This window comes from Ovis aries, chromosome 1 (assembly GCF_016772045.2).
Source record: "Ovis aries strain OAR_USU_Benz2616 breed Rambouillet chromosome 1, ARS-UI_Ramb_v3.0, whole genome shotgun sequence".
In the NCBI taxonomy this organism is placed as follows: Eukaryota; Metazoa; Chordata; class Mammalia; order Artiodactyla; family Bovidae; genus Ovis; species Ovis aries.
In genome coordinates, this window is record NC_056054.1 from 164,934,521 (window position 1) to 164,952,201 (window position 17,681).

At 38.6% G+C, this 17,681-nt stretch overlaps 2 protein-coding genes across 5 annotated transcripts in view; one reads left to right on the plus strand and one right to left on the minus strand.

Moving 5' to 3' along the window:
* The window catches only part of COL8A1 (collagen type VIII alpha 1 chain), a 166,312-nt gene that overhangs the window by 92,502 nt on the left and 56,129 nt on the right, over nucleotides 1-17,681 (plus strand). For 3 of the 4 annotated variants that reach the window (XM_042230658.1, XM_060416596.1, XM_004002871.4), the window contains one exon: nucleotides 12,256-12,371. The gene's annotated coding sequence lies outside the window, so the exon portion shown is untranslated. Of the gene's footprint in view, nucleotides 1-6,217; nucleotides 6,368-12,255; nucleotides 12,372-17,681 lie in introns of those variants that run through there. The other variant, XM_027979258.3, reaches the window with a different exon arrangement.
* FILIP1L (filamin A interacting protein 1 like) overlaps nucleotides 13,036-17,681 on the minus strand; it is a 388,439-nt gene continuing 383,793 nt past the window's right edge. Inside the window, exon 9 of the transcript XR_009600904.1 lies at nucleotides 13,036-15,954. The gene's annotated coding sequence lies outside the window, so the exon portion shown is untranslated. The remainder of the gene's footprint in view (nucleotides 15,955-17,681) is intronic.

Sequence of the window (17,681 nt, forward strand, 5' to 3'; positions counted from 1 at the left end):
CCCAATAAATAAGACCTGATTGGAACTAGATAAATGAAACAGGAAAAAATATATATAAATAGATGACATCTGAAATAGACAGAAAATCCAGGAAAGAAAGAAGCCTGAAGTGTGTGTTTAACCACTGTATTCAGAAGAATGACTGTTGCAGATAGTTCCCACTTCTTAATGAGGAAAGAATAGGAAATGAATTTAAATTACAACCAAAGGAATTTAAGTTAGATTGAAAGATCTTATTGGCAGTGAAGATTTTATAACCTTGTAAAAGGTTTCTGGGGAGGAATCCCCTATCTGGATATATTTTAGGGAAGAGAGATACCTATCAGTCCAGGGTAGTTGAGGTAGAGACCTACCTGAAATTCACTTTCAGCTGAACTCTGTAAATCCAGATTAATTCCTGACAACATTCATTTGAGATGTCAGAGACAGCAAGTGCTAGACAATGACAAAAAGTGTTGCCCCTTATTAAAAAAAAAAAAAAAACTCACCCAAAGTAATCATTTCCTTGAAAAATCAATTGGCATATGCTAGCTGATTAAAAGTGGAATGTACAATTATAATAGACTCTGGTTTTTATTTTCTTTTTAGCCTGGTTTCCAGTGGAAAGAAGGCTTATGAAATCTCTCTGGCAGGCTATTCCTTGCTTAATACTTTTTACTTTCCTTCTAACCAAATCTCTTAGAAGAACCTAGACCTAAGTAGAAATACACGTGCCTTCAGAGCAAATACCTGGGAAGGAAAAAAAAAATTCTCCCCCCACTGCAAAAGAACACTTGTTTCCCTCCTAACTGAAAGAAGCAGGGTGATCCCACCTTTATCACCATCCACATGCTCCCTACCCTCATACAGACTTCAGCAAGTTCTCTGCAACTTGCGGAACTTCCCCTCACTTCCATAGCACAAACAAGAGCACTTGCACTCATAGTTCATACCAAAATTCTCTAATTTGTTGTACTTCTTTGTTTATACAGCTGAGCATCTGTTTGCCCCATTGTGTTCACACATCTATTGCCTGGTTTTTATTGTGAGCTCCTGGAGGAGACACATGGAGTCTGTTTAATTTGCTTTGCACAACACAGCACATGTACACTGTGGCTAACAGTGACAATTTCTGGCATGCCTGGATCCTCGATCAATCAATGAACTCCATGGATTAATCAAAGCTGGAGGGAGATGACTAAGACTCGGTTCTTAGACTCTATGTCATCCCATAATCTTCCAATATGCAGCACATCAAAGCCGTAAGGACAGTCAGGGGCCATCAGGAACTGAGCAGTATGGACGAGCGTCCAATCAACAACGGGAAAATATAATAAACCAGGGTGTGAAATGTATAGAAAGTAAGACCTTATTCATTTGAGAGCTTTCCCAACACCATGACCCTCCTTTCTCTTGTGTATAAACACAGTCTTGCTGATGCTGTCAGCTCAGAGCATCATCTGTTCAATTTAAGACACTCCACAGAAGACTGTCAAGTCCAGTCTCTTGACTTTCTTATTTCTTTATGTTTGCAACCCAGATATTTTCACCAGAATCAGTATTTTTCCCTTCCCACCAATCCCTGCACAATCCCCCTTCAACCTGACTTTATGCCAGCCTTCTTCATTAACCCAAGAAGACAGAGACAAGTTGATCCATGTTTCATAGTTGGGTTAAATATTCCCAATGCCTGTTCATCCCTAAGAGTCTTCAAAGCTACATCAAAGAACAAAATGAGTGATAAAAGCCTATCTCTCAGGAAAAGCACATAGTGACATAGTGAAGTCGCTCAGTCGTGTCTGACTCTTTGCGACCCCATGGACTGTATGTAGCCTACCAGGCTTCTCTGTCCATGGGATTCTCAAGGCAAGAATACTGGAGTAGGTTACCATTTCCTTCTCCAGGGCATCTCCCCGACCCAGGGATTGAACCCAGTTCTCCCGCATTGGAGGCAGACGCTTTAACCTCTGAGCCACCAGGGAAGCCCAGGAAAAGCACAGGCACTGACATTTCATTTAATTCAATCAATATTTTCTAGGTACCAATTATGAGCCCAATCACCCCAATTATTGGTGCTTCCCTGGTGGCTCAGATGGTAAAGCGTCCACCCGCAATGTGGGAGACCCAGGTTCAATCCCTGGGTTGGGAAGATCCCCTGGAGAAGGAAATGGCAACCCACTCCAGTATTCTTGCCTGGGAAATCCCATGGACAGAGGAGCCTTGTGGGCTATAGTCCATGGGGTCTCAAAGAGTCGGACACGACTGAGCGACTTCACTTTCAATTATGAGCCGCTTGTGTTCTGGGCAGAGAAAGGGGAATAAAACATAAACTCTGTCTTCAAAATATGTGTGTGTGTAATGAGTTAACTTGAGATGTTATTAAATTATCTTAAATATAAGAGATTGCTTTATTGTAGAATCATAGTATGAATTAAATAATATAAGATATATATATAAATTATACTGAGCACAGAACCTGCCATATAAGACATCCTCAATAACTAATAGCTATTACTATTACTGCTGAGTTATAGCTTAATTTAGAGCAATTCTTCTGAGAAGGTTATCTCTGGAAATCCAACTTGACCCTGGATTATGGGCAATATGTTTGATTGTTATGAGAGTAAAAGGAACCACCACATGCAAATGCAAAAACAAAAAAACTGTAATCAAGAACACTGAAGTCAGTATTTTCCCATTAAAATAGAGCTCACCCATGTTCTGACGTCTTGAGAGTTGGGTTGCCATCTTTGTCTGGAGTATTTTAGAACCTCGTCCACACCCCCAAATATGCAGAGCACATTTTTTTCTCCTTCCTGCTTCTTTATACCATGGTCTGCACCAAAGTTACTCCACAGGCAAGTGACTATTAAGGGACACTTGAAGTTTTCCACATTTATTTCAAAGGTACATAAAATGCTTATTTGAGGGGCATCTGTTATTGACTCAGTATCATCAATTAGTCTTCAATAAGAATAAATCCACTTTTAACTGGAGGTGAAACTAAATCAAATTTTACTCACCCAAGCCATTTTTTTTTTCACTTGCCTCAAACAACTCACTTCACAGGTCATCTTAGAGGATGTATGATGTTTAATTAATCAATTACTCAATTATTTAATTATATGGATGAATACATTAATGAATCATAATGCAGATGACCAGATGATTGAATGCAAAGTTTCAAAATATTGTCAGCCCTAACAAACGAATTCACTTACTTTGCACTTTTTGGTTCAATTTAAGCATTGCTATATAATGCAAAATATCTGAATAACTGAAGAGACTCTATGCTAGATTCTTGTTGAATATTGACCTTACAAAGACACACCCTTAGTCTTTTTCCTGAACTCAGTTGTTTAGACCTCTGAACATACCTCGAATCGCCATTATATTATTAATATTTTATCCTGTCTGAAAGTTTATCTAACAGTTTCATTTGAAGGGGCTATAATTTCTCAGCAAGGATGAGGAACTTCTAGGAAAGGGTGATATATTTTTGTCAGTTGCAAGTGTCAAGAGGATATACCTAGAATGAAAATTTCATTGACTACTTCCTGTCAATGATCTCAAGTTGCATTATGAGAACCAGTGAACCTTCTGCTCTCCAGTTGTCTAGAGCCACTATTTCTCAAATTTATTTGCATATCAGTTCAGTTCAGTTCAGTCACTCAGTCGTGTCCGACTCTTTGCGACCCCATAAATCGCAGCACACCAGGCCTCCCTGTCTATCACCAACTCCTGGAGTTCACTCAGACTCACATCCATCGAGTCAGTGATGCCATCCAGCCATCTCATCCTCAGTCGTCCCCTTCTCCTCCTGCCCCCAATCCCTCCCAGCATCAGAGTCTTTTCCAATGAGTCAACTCTTCACATGAGGTGGCCGAAGTACTGGAGCTTCAGCTTTAGCATCATTCCTTCCAAAAGAAATCCCAGGGCTGATCTCCTTCAGAATGGACTGGTTGGATCACCTTGCAGTCCAAGGGACTCTCAAGAGTCTTCTCCAACATGCTGATTTCTCACTTCATCCTTCATAATTCCAAACTAGTAGGAATTTCAGATATACTTTGGATCTTTAGATCTTTTCAATGCTCTTTTCTACCAGGTCATTTATACTTGGCTTCTTTGAAGTATACTGTGTGTTTGTAAACTGCATGACTATAACGTGGGTCTTATAAAAAAAGGGAAAATGAGTGTCTCTCTAACTGCAAGGTACTTAAAAGAAGGCCAGTTATCCACAATCCAGACCCTCAGTGGTAGCTTAATACAACCTTATGAGATTTATTTTCCTCTCTCTTATCAGGATTTAGTCATTAATTCAGAATTAATCCTATCTCAGTAGATACAAACTGTCACAATCCTTATCTGAGACACACAACCTTAAATTTTTATAAAAAGTTAGCTGAAGAATGAAGGCATTCCTTCAAATGGGTGGAGAAAGGGAAATGGCCCGCCGACCCCTTCCTCTAGTTCTCCAAACATTATTAATGAAACCAAATCAGATGTACCACTCTGTGGGACTGTGAAAATAGCTTTCAGGAACCTCAAGGCACCTTATCCAATTGTTGTTCTAAAGCCCTGGCATTTCTAAACCACTCAAATACACAGTTCCTATGCAAATCTTGTGCCCAATTTAATAACACTGTAAAATCAATGAACATTTTCCATGCTCCAGACAACTGTCATGAATCAGCACAGTAAAATAAAGTGTCCCTTACAAACCTTGGAACTAAACCCTGGGATGTCAGTGGGATAAGAATAGGCAGTTCTTTTGTTTTGCTGATTCCTGATTAATCAATCTTCTTTAATATTATGTGAGAGAACAGGAGGTCTCTCCTCATGATTTTCACTCACATGTTGCACACTTCTCAGGATTAAATGAGTCTCTGCAACTGCTACTAGCACGGAGACTGGCCCAAAGGACATGTTTAGTAAATGTGCATTTCCCATCCCTTCAAGAATCATAAGAATGTGGCCTGCCTGCTTTGTGAGGAAATTATAAACTGGTAGGGATAGGCTATGTTGAAACACATATCAAAACTTGTGCTTGAGTGTCTGAATGTTATATCACTTCTGAAATGGTGTGGCCTATTTATAAATAGCAATTTAGATTTTTCTCATGAATTTTATAGAAACAGATCTCATTTCTGTAGAATCTTGTAATCATAGTTGGCCACTGAGACCCAGCCACTAAGGTTCCTGCAATTCCAGAAAGAATGACACCAAGAGGAACAGCTTTAACTCTCATCCACTCAAGGGGACAAGTAAGACATCTCCTCATTCCAGAGGTTTGTTTTAAACCAGCCTCAAAAGATGAAACTGTTTTCAACACTTTCAGTGCTGAGAGGGAAGTTTTTCAAGACATGCTCTTTACCCAGTGAATAAATCATATGTTCAGCAGCAAAAAAAAAAAAAAAAAAAAAAAAAAACATTGGTGGGAGGTGCACATTCTTTAAGTGAAAGCAAGGAGCCTGTGGAGTGGTGCTCTAATTTTGAAAATATCTAATTTGACAGGGGAGCTCTCATCACAGTCCTGAAATGATTTTATGATGTTGTGATTTTGTGCTGGCTGTTTCTTTTTTTTTTTTTTAACTGAAGCAATGTACTTTAATCAGAACCATCAAAGCTTTGAAAAATGCCCATATAACATACAATATCCAGGTTTTTTTAAATGGTTTCAAATGCTGTGTCTTCTGCACTGCTAAGTTTTGTATTTCAAAAGTACAAAAAGTATTTGCAAGGCATCCAGCAAATATTTATAAATCACCTACCATGCGCCCATCCTAGTTCCAATCACAAGGGATGTTGTTGTTTGTTGTTTAGGCACTAAGCCACGTCTGCCTCTTTTGTGACCCCATGGACCATAGCCCAACCAGGCTCTTCTGTCTCTGGGATTTCCCAGGCAAAAATACTGGAGTGGATTGTCATTTCCTTCTCCAGGGGATCTTCTTGACCCAGAGATCCAACCCACATCTCCAGTATTGGCAGGCATGATCTTTACCACTGAGCCATGAGGGAAGGCAAGGGATGTTACTAAGAATGAAACAAGTTCTCTGCTCTCAAGGAGAGTGGAGAGAGAGGAAGTGTTGCTGTTGAGGCAGACTGTGAACGGATAATATGTATGATGAAGTAGGAAGTGTACAAGGGTTACTGTGTGATGAAAGGGAATTAGAGATACATGAAAATGAGTGGCTGACTTTAGATTAGATGGTCAAGAAAAACCTCTCTGCGGAAGTGACCTGTAAGTTGAGATTTAAATGGTGAAGAGCCCAGCATGCAGGGTTCTGCAGGAAGAGCATTCCAGACATGGGAGCAGTAGAGGCCTGAAGACGGGGACCAGCATGGTATTCCCCACAAGAAGAAGGCCAGTGTGGCTGGAGAATAAAGGGTAAGGGGGAAAGAGGTGTGGGGGAATGGGGAGGTCGGCTGAGAGAATTATATGGGGCCTTGCAATGAGAAAAGCAGTTTAGGACTGATCTAAGTGCTGTGGGGTTTCCGTGGTAGCTCAGTTAGTAAAGAATCCGCCTGCAATGCAAGAGACCCCGGTTGGATCCCTGGGTCAGAAAGATCCCTTGGAGAAGGGATAGGCTACACACTCCAGTTTTCTTGGGCTTCCCTGGTGGCTCAGACAGTAAAGAATCTGCCTGCAATGCAAGAGACCCCGGTTGGATCCCTGGGTCAGAAAGATCCCCTGGAGAAGGGAACAGCTACCCACTCCAGTATTCTTGCCTGGAGAATTCCATGGACAGAGGTGTCTGGGGCGCTATTAGGTGCAAGAGTGGGGGTGTTAGGCAGTTGAATGGTGGATCAGATTTTTTCTTTTTTTTTTTTTTTTTAGTTTTTTATTTTTAAAATTTTAAAATCTTTAATTCTTACATGCGTTCCCAAACATGAACCCCCTCCCACCTCCCTCCCCATAGCAAAAGTAGATATTTTTCATGCAATTGGAACTATGGAAGTTATGCATAAGGAAATTTGGAGGGAAAGAGGGCGGTTGAGGCTGGCCACGCTGTGGCAGGAGGGGCCGTGAGGACAGTAAGTCCAGAGCCGGGGTCTGAGGAGGAGAAGCCAGTGGTCTTTATACAGGCTGACAGGAAGGAGTCAGCCTCCCGCATCCCCGAGTGCCCAGAACTGCCCTGTGGCCGCCTGGTCCTTCAAGTGCAGGAGCCAGATGAAACGTGGGAAATGGAAAGAATGTGACAGTCTCAGTCGGGTAGAACGAGCCTCAGGAGGCTGTTCAAAGTGTAGTGAGAAGTCTGGGTACCAACCTGCAGCTGAAGCCATGTTCCTGTGCATCCTGGAGATGCGGCCCAGCATCTCTGACTTGGATCTGAGGGCTATGGCCTGGGCCCTAACCTGCTGACATCCTGGATGCTACAGATGCAGAAAAGCCTTCTACCTGGGTCAGGAGCCCCTGAAGAACGCCTGCAGGCCCGGGCCCTCTGATTGTCAGACGGTGCGTTGTCTCAGGCCCAGCTAGCCTGAGACCGGGGAGAGGCTCCTGGCCTTGAAGCAGCGCGGCCAGCCCCACGCGGAGTTCAGGGGTCGCGCCTCTGCTCCACCGAAGGCTAAAATCATGGCAACCGATGCCACTTCGCTTCATTGACAACAAATTTATGATCTCTGGAAAGTTCAAAGGTCTCTCCCCCCTTACCTCCGTTTGGATCTTCACCGCAAAGCTTCCTCCCTCGTCAGGGACATTACCCAGGAGATGATGGGTGATGGAGATGATGACCGAGGTGACCCCTTGGAGTTTTTGTTCTGCCAGCCCTAATGTTTCAGAGCAGAACACAAAGCTCCCATGTCTCTCTGTCCCAGACCAGCAGCTTTGCAGACGTGATGGGTAGCCCAAAAGCCTTTCACCGAATGAAGTACAGCCAAGACCCGAACCCGAGTTTGTTGAAGGAGGAAGACCCTTCTGTCCTTATCTCTGAATCTACTCTGAAGGAAGAAGGTATCACAGGAAACAGTGCTCAGTTCTGCAAACTCAGTCTCACCCTCCTGGAATTACTTCAATAGCTGCCGTCCACACCGAAGGTGTTGCTGCCTCTCAATTAAAAATCTTCGACAACAGTCTTGCTGGAGGTTAAAGCTTGGACTTAAAGAGAAGAGCTGCCTTATATGTTTTCCATACTTCAGGCTTGGGAATCCCTGGTGGCTCAGCGGTGAAGAATCTGCCTGCAGTGTAGGAGCTGGGGGTTGGATCCCTAGGTCTGGAAGATCCCCTGGAGAAGGAAATAGCAACCCATTCTGATATTCTTGCCTGGGAAATCCCATGGACAGAGGAGCCTAGTGAGCTACAGTTCATGGGGTCACAAGAGTCAGACACAACTTAGCTACTAAACCACCAGTAAAATTCAGACTCAACAGAAGGCCACTTTTGAGCTGAAACACGTTGCAAGTAATTGTATCGATTGGCATGTCCCAGTTTAAAGGCTGAGACAGAGGTTTCTGGTTTTTCCTTGCCCTTGGGCAAAAACAGGTCCTAAATGAATGACCAACTTCACTGCATTAAACTCTGGACATATTTCTTTATTTTCCAGAAAATTTGTACTATGTACACTCCACTTTACCCAAAACAATGTTTAATATTTTTTTTTATTTTTGCCAGTTTGATAACCAAAATTTTAATTCCATTGTATAATTCACATTTCCTTTACTTACTAGGTTGAACATTTTTTTACATTTTTTTAGCCTTTTTGTTTTTCTTTTGTGAATTTTGTGTTCATTTAATTGCTCCTTTCTTAACACAATGTTACAATTCTTTCCCCTGATAACTCCTAAGTGCTCTTTCTATACAAAGGATATTGACTGTCAATTTTCTCAAACAACTTCACAGGGTGTCTTTTACATTCAACTTCTTAAATTTTTACTGTAAAAATAGCACACATACATGCGGGTATGCTCCAGTTTTCTATCGCTGCATAACAAGCCACATGAAAATGTAATGGCCTTAAAATAACCAACATTTTATTGTATCTCACAATTTTATGGGTCTTAGCTGGGACCTTTTTCTCTCTCTTGGCTTATTTACCTGATAGATTGGCTGACTTGGAGGGCCTCACATGGCTTTACTCACATATTTAGTTCCATAGCAGGGATAGAAGCAAGTCTGAGCTCTGCTCGAATTGTCCCTGCTGCTAAGTCGCTTCAGTCGTGTCCGACTCTGTGAGACCCCATAGACGGCAGCCCACCAGGCTCCCCCGTCCCTGGGATTCTCCAGGCAAGAGCACTGTCCCTGGAGCACCTAAAAGCTGGCTGCTCCTGCAAGGTGGCCTAATGGTAGTCAGATTTCTTAACTGGTGGCTCAGAACTCCAAAAGACAATATTCTAGAAACAAAGTAGCAACTGGTCTTTCATGACCCAGTCTCAGAAGTTACATAGTATCAGTTCCACTGTGCTCTATTGGTCAAAGCAGTCACAAACCCTTCCAGATTTTAACTGGGAGGGAACACAGAGGTGGGAGGGATTAAATATTTTACAGATTGAAACAAATCCCACTTCACCTTTTGTTTGCTTATAATGTTTTTAAAGAGCCACTGATTTTTAAGTACTTATATTAATTTCTTTCTTCTTCTTTGTGATTTCTTCCATTGCTTTGTAATTCATTTTTTAAAATTATTTTCATACTGTGTGTTTACAAAATTCAGGACATTATCAGTTACTGTATTCAGAGAAAGGACTATATGGCCTTTAGATGCTTTAAGTACTATGTATTCTGGCTGCACTCATTTAATACAGTTTTTAATCCTTTTCATCCTTAAATTTCCATCAGTGACACGTTGGAAAATTCATCTAAAAATTTAGGTTAACCATACATTTAATTATTCAGTTGCTGTAGAGAGTGAGGGAAGTGTGACTAAATAGCTCTTGCTTAGTTCTTTGCACTTTTCTGGTTCATTCTTCTAAAATGAACTGAAACACAATGGGCTACATTTGGTCTGTGTAGCTAGTAGTTCCCATCAGATGTTGCAATGGTGCTCAAATATTGAAAAAAATGATTCATTTCATAAATGTGGTTGTAGCACTCTTTCTTACAGTGTTTTGAGTGGCAAAGAAAAAAAAAAGTGTCCTCCCATAACAGCATTTAATTAGCCATTATTTTAAAGGACATTCTTCTAGCTAATAGAGAGGAAAGAACTCTATGTTAACATATATTATAAAAACTTAATAAATGCTAAATGATGATGGTCATCTCATGTTCTAAAAATTTAGGTTGAGATATTTTCAGTTATTTTCTGTTTCCAATGGTGCATTTCAAAAACTGGTTTTGCCTTCTCAGTATGGAACTGTGAAAGCTGTGTGGAAAGAAGTAAATTGAATAAGATGTATGGCACACATAATCACGATCTTAGTGTTTCTATTTATCCTGTGTGTCTTTCTCCTATTTCCACCACATTCAGGAAAAGAAAAAGGAATTTTGGAAGAAGAAAACATTGGGGAAAATGTTATTGTCTAATGCAGTTAATCACAGGGTGGGGTTTCGTATCTCTTTTTTCCTAACATTTTATCTCCAGCACTAAGCTTCGGGCCTTTTGCGTAGCAGCACTCAATGGATATTTAGAGAAGAGTGATTTGGAGAGAGGCACTAATGTACATACCAGCCCGTTCCTATGATCTAGTTCGAATCGAGAGAGTTTCTTTTTCATGGAGGCAGCTACATTTATGGAGTATCTCTTCTGTATCTGTCTCCACTGCCTGTCAGGCATACCACACAAACAATGGATTGGGAAAGTCAAGCCCTTGCGTCCATTTACAGCCTGAACTCTATTATGGGAGATCACCTGAGATGCCACAGTTTCTATACACAAAGTATTCTCAAATCATCTATGGTTAACCGAAACTTTAACTTTATGGCAGAATAGTCCCAAGTTGAGCCAAAATTCAGAATGCTGCTGGGTCCACTGTCTGGCACAAGCTCAGGTGTCAGAGCCTGGGCCTTGTGTTTGGGGAACAGAGGCCTTCAGCAGCTAGAACCATTCAAGTCCTTCCTCATCTTGTGTTGAATACAAAATACATGTAAACTCCAGAATTATACTCTTCAATACAGTAGCTATTACCCACAAGTGAATATTTAAATCTGAATTAATTAAAATTAAATAAAACTAAAAATTCACTTCCCCAATTGCATTAGCCACATTTCAAGTGCTTAACAGCCATCTGTGGCTAGTGGCTATCATATTGAACACTGCAAAAAGTGAACATTTCCTTTATCACAGAAAGTTTTATTGAATAGCACTGCCCTGGAATATATCACTTATGTCATAATGCAGAAATTCTAAATTAGAAACCCAATTCTGCATTTATTTCCTAATCAACTAATCCTGGCTTTCAAATCTTTTCAAGTGTCTAAAGTTTCCCTGTTTAAATCTTTTTTTGAACGACAAATATAAAGAATATTTCCTAAACAAGTCTCTGTGAAATGTACCAAAACAAAATAGAGACTAATATGTGAAACACAGAGCTAAATTTCTGAAATTCTGACTAAATGGGGAGAAGCTTCCGTATGCCTTGTAAAAAGTCTAAATTACAGATGGTTTATAAAGTATACTCTAATTAAAAATCTCAAACAAAATCCTGAAAGTGCTACTGAATTAAAGTTCTACCAGACCTGATTTGATAAATAATAGAGAACAATTTCTAAGTCAAATACTATTGTATGCAAATTAGATGGAAATATGTTGATGGCACAGATCCCTTTTCTTAAATTAACCTAACATTGCTCCCTGAGATATTACTTCCATAAATTTCCTCCCACTGTAGCAATTGCCCACATCCTTTCTAAATTATCTGCAATCCACATTAACAGAAATTAAATTAATGGGAACTCCAGGAGTTGGTGATGGACAGGGAGGCCTGGCGTGCTGCGATTCATGGGGTTGCAAAGAGTCGGACACAACTGAGCAACTGAACTGAACTGAACTGAACTGAGCACATAATATAACCATGAAAAGCAATAAACATATACAAGAAATGTTTATCTGGATAAAAATTATATATATGGTAGTAAGTGTTTAAAAATAAATAAGCACCTATTTGCATACATAGAAATACACAAAATTATTCTCTCTCCGAATCAGGATACAAATATCTCTAATATCAACTAAATGTGCACTTAAATTCTGGTCCATAACAGCATCTTTTATTGAAACGCGTATTTATATGTTGCTATAATGTAATTTCTCCTGTGATCCCGGAACAGTGCACTTTGATAATAACCCATATTCTTGTCGTCTTTCCAACTGAGTAAAAGTATTCTCTTTTTTCCTACCTCAGAAGCTCTTCTGGAAGTGGAGCAGCATCTGAAGAGATAGAAGCCAGCCCACACGTGCCACAGGGAGGCACAAGCAAGGACGGTGGTCCTCGATTCCGTAGGCGGGCCAAGTCTAAATGTAAGTGTGAGAAGCCGTGGAGGGCACGATGGCTTGGTGGCTGGTGGCCCACAGGGGCTGTGGGGGCATCTGCAGAAGTCACTGTCTGTTCAGGGAGCACAGGGGCTGTTGGGGTGTCCAGCCTGCCTGCTTGTCCTATTTCCCACCCTCATCTCCACCGCAAAAGCCTTGAAACCATCGCTACTAATGCCAGGTTTTAAAATCCCCAAGAGTAAAATACATGTGCAGAGTGTGATTTGAGCTGATTTTTAAGCCCAGGCATGCTGAATAGAGTCTTAAAATAATCATTTCCATAGGACCTGACTAGGTATCCAAGTGTTCACCAGATGCTAGCAGCTAGATTTTGCAGAAGAAAATTGCTAACTTAAGCTTCTTTTCATGATTCAGCAGAGGGTTTTAAGTAATAAAAGATCTGGAGATTTGTAAAATAAATAATTCTAGCGCAAATGGGAAAATTAAAATAATCTTATCATCTCCCAGTCATGTCTGTATGCGCTTTTCTACCATTATCAAATTTCTCTTAATTGTGCCAATTTTTCTTTTCTGGCTGATACTTTGTAGTTTAAAGTTATGAGTTGTAATGAAGAAATGATTCCTTTCAGATGACTGAAGTGACGTGTACTAAATTTTCCTAAAGACAATCTAGGATGTATGAAACAGAGCACGGTGTAACAAATATGGTTTTATTCATATGCAATATTGAACATATCAACAGTGAAAAATAATAACAGCATGACAGAATCTCTTTTATTCCTTAATAGATCTCTCAGTAGAAGCCATTAAAATATAAAGTAAATCATCAACTTTTGAACTTTGACAGAAAAAAATTCTATCCATTTCTGACAAGTAGACATTATCTCATAGTATCCACAGCCATCTCATGCTTATTACCCTTGCCTGGTCTTAAGTGTGACTTTTGGACACACAACTCAATGTTTCCTAATATTTAATAGTACAATGGCTTTTTATAGTCTATCAATTTTATTTAGTAATTTAAAGAATGAAGAGTTAAGATTCCTCAGATTTTTGTGTTGTTGCTGGAGGTGCACTTGAACAAAAAGAAGAACACAGCATCTAGCCCTATACTTAATGCCACATGACCGCATCCTGTCTAGAATGAATCTATTCAGAGTTCCTGGAGAAATGCAAGTACATTATTCCTTTATCCTCATGTATCACATTTTTTTACCACTAATTATTTTGGCTGCATTCCATCAAAGCCAGATGTTAATTGAATGAAATATTTATAATGTAAAACCATTGAATAAAAAATATATGACAGGTTGTAGAATCAATCACATATTTTGGAGAACCTGAAGAAGGAGGCATGCTGTGGGTTACATTCATAACATCAGGGTAAGGTTCTGAACTCAACCCAGAGAAACCTGATAATTGTTGCAACCAACTAAAGCTCGGCTACTTCTGGATTTGTTGTGACAAAATCTTGCTGCCAAAAGCACTGATGGGTTCACACAGTGGAAAATCACAATAATAATGTTTAAGTAAATCATAAAAATACAGAAGGTGGTTATCATAGGGAAGAGGAAAGTTATAAAGTTATGATGGAAATATCAAGAATACATTTTTTTTGAACTTTTAAAAAATTTAACTTTGTTTCTAAACTAGGGTGCAAAAAGCAAGAAAATGTAAAGTTTGCTCAATAAATGGTTTCACTCAGTGATCAACAGCAATCATTCAACAAGTGAAAATAAAAATTATATTTATTCAGTGTAGTCATCAGTTCAGGCAGAACTGAAGTTTATGATAGTTTTCTATTTAAAAAAAACCGGTGAAAGTCATTTTTAAGAAGGAATTTTGACTGAAAAGGAAATAAAGAGCTTCTTGAGTGCGTTCTTCTCAGCAAAAATGAACTTGGCTTACGCTTAATTTCACGTAGTATAAAGCTAAATATTTTATGTGATTTTTAAGTTCTAGGAAGAAATGCATTGAAACAAATGTAGAAAATGACCCTAAAATTTTAAATATGAAAACTATAATAGACTTACAATTAGGGAAATAGATCATAATAACTAATCTGCTATGTGTCCTCCAAAAGTAAAGAACATAACTTTTAAAATTATTTTTTGGAAAATCTGGAATTTTCTTTCTGATCATCTTTATATCTTCTGAAAATAGAGATTCCTGAATCATATATCATAGAAAGTTTGTTAGGCTCCATATTTTTCCTCAAGTTTGAAGAACGTATTTCTGAGGGACGATTATCATAGAAACAAAGTCCATTTGTTCCTTAAAAATACTTGATGTGTCTTATGCACAGTCAGCACCAAATAATATGGTGAATTGAACTGAATTATTTCCACTTTCTGTTCAGAGATTAATGTGTCTCTTGGATTCACACTAGAGAAGTGGTGTCTCACCCATGGGGATTAATGAGTTACATCTGTAACCAAAAATATCCGTGGAAAACCTGATAAATTGATCCATATCTGTTTTATTAATCAAGCCCAGTACAGAAGGGCTTTCTTGTGGTTATACTATGTTTTGGAGATAAATAGAGTGGGGAAACCACAGGTCAATTTAGAAGTTGTTTGAAACACTGAAGAACGTATGGTTCTATTGCATGACAGCAATAAAGTCAGTCCTTGATGGTTGTAGTGCTAATATGTAAGTATATAAATATCCTGAATGTATAATTTTACTGAAGAACATATAACAGTGTCCAAGAAGATTCTAACCATCTAATATGTAATTTATTTCTTGCTGCCACTCTCTTCCTTCCTAATTTTTTTTAAATAAAAAAATTTTTTTTCTTTAACCTAGCATGTTTTGAACAGCCTTTAGTTGAAGCAGATGGCTAGAAGTCAGAAGTCCCAGATTCTATCCTTGATTCTCCTACCAACTGGGAATGTGGCCTTGGGCAAGTCATGAGAGTAATTCTACAGTAAAAGAGAGCTATAATGCCTTACATATGTCTGGTGCTTTATGATCTTACACAGCATTTTCAAATACAATATATTATTTAAATCTTCCTCACAGCATCCTAAGAGGAGTCTGGCAGTTATTAACACTCCCTGTTATAGAGAGTAGGAATTTGAGACCCAGAGACACTAAATCACTTGCCCTCTCAATATCAAATGTCAGAGCCAGAAACAGACATATGTGATGGTTCCAAGCTGGCCTTTGTCTCCGTTTCTATACACCACACTACCATGCGGCAGCGCCTCCAAAGCTGGACTGTCCAGTAAGGCAGCCATGAGCCACAGGTGGTGATATAATACTTGAAATGTGGCTAGTCCCAACTGAGACATACACTGGCTATAAAATACAGTATTTTCTAAGACCTAGAACAAAAAAAATCAGAGTGTAAACTATCTCATTAATATTTTTACATTGATTCCACATCAAAATAATAATTTTTTATATCTTCAGCTGAATAAACTGTAAGGTTAAAATTAATCTCTGTCCCCTCAGCTTCTTTAATGTGGCTGTTAGAAAATGTCAAGTCATGTACCTGGCTCACAGTGCTTCTGTTGGTCAGAGCTGGACTGAGGATTTCCTGGTTCAGAGCCCACAGGGTGGATTTCACGGTCCTGGACTTCTTTATACACCTGCCATGATGTGGCTGAAACCAATTTCCAAAAATTCTGTTAAACACAGATCGGTGTAGATTTGGAGTAATGATTTAGTCTTTCTCACCCATCTTTCACAGGCAGGGAAAAAGTCAGACTTTATTAGTCGATGCCTCAAATTGCTCATTCATTAAAAGGCCTCATTTTATACTTGCCGAATGTTTGGAAAGCTTAGAGTAAACATACCTTGGAAAGAAGTATAAACTATATTTATGACCCTGAAGCACAGCTTATTTTTAAATGGGTTCCCATTAACATTATGAGTGAATGAGACACTGGGCAATTAGGTGATACAAGTAATGTAAAATAATAACTATATATAAATTTATTATAAAATGTAGTATATTTTATTCCTCCTACCAACTCTTTACAATATTTTATATATAATCCCTAAAGAAGTAGCTTATTTCTCTTTTGAAAAATCTAAGTGAAAGTCCTCAGGAAAAGTGGTAAATTAAAATTTCTTATTTAGCAGAAAAAAATATATAGTAAACAAAAAACCAAAATAGCTCAAATTACTGAAAACTAACATCTATTTGGCATTTATTATGTAGTCTTGGGCACTATATTAAGAGTTAAACCAAGATTATCTCATTTAGAGATTTGAAAATTAGCAACAACAACCAGAAACACGGTTCTTAAGTATTACTGCCTCTTACTCCCCTGCTGTTTGAAGTCACAATGTGAGCTATGGAGACAATATTAGAATATAATGTAATATTGAGTAATAAGATCAAAAATCAGCATTCAAAGAGGGCACAAGGTATAGAACATGGTTTTGAAAAACAGTTGTTATTGTTTAGTCACTAAGTTGTGTCCAACTCTTGGAGACCCCATGGACTGTAGATCCCGAGGCTCCTCTGTCCATGGGATTTCCCAGGCAAGAATACAGGAGTGGGTTGCCATGCCCTTCTCAAGGGGATCTTCCCAACCCAGGGATCGAACCACGTTTCCTACTTTGCACCAGGGAAGCCTTTTGAAATATACATACTTATAAACAAGATTATATGAAGGAGAAATTACTCTTGCCTTTCTAAAGGTTTCTTTATGGTACAATAGAAATCTTTACAATGTTCTCCAAGGTGTTAAAATGTAACTATTATTTACAAAGCAAAGGTCCACAAAATATAACTATATGAGTTTCAGAGATTTGTTTTCCTCTATGCATTATTACCACTTGGAGGATTCAACCTTAAATATTTTCTGGAAAAATAAGAAATGAATAAAAATAAACTAAAAGGGGGTCTATATCAAAATGGCACTAAACATCACAAAACAGTGAAAACTAAAGAGCTTTATAACTGTTTATACAGTAAAAATAAAATGCTACCTTTGAAGGTTGACAATAAAAATTGTATATGTAAGCTAATAACATATAATATTTTTTAAGATTCCAAATTGTTACCAGTTTCTTAATGTTCATGCTTACCTGAGGTGAAATAAAAAGAAAAACAGTAACACTAGCCAACTCTGGGTAGTAGAATTTTAGATATTTCTGTCCTTATTTATACTTTTTTATAATAATTCTTGAGTAAACATGTACTGCTTTTATAATAACTGAATAGAAAAGTTGTAATCAACTCCAAAAATGACTACAAATAAGAAAAATAAAATTATCTTGGTGAGAGGCTGGTGTAAAATGCAAATTTTGTTCTCAACCATAAAACTGTAAAATAGTTATATATTTTATAGGTTCTTCTTTTGAGGCATTGTTGCCTTT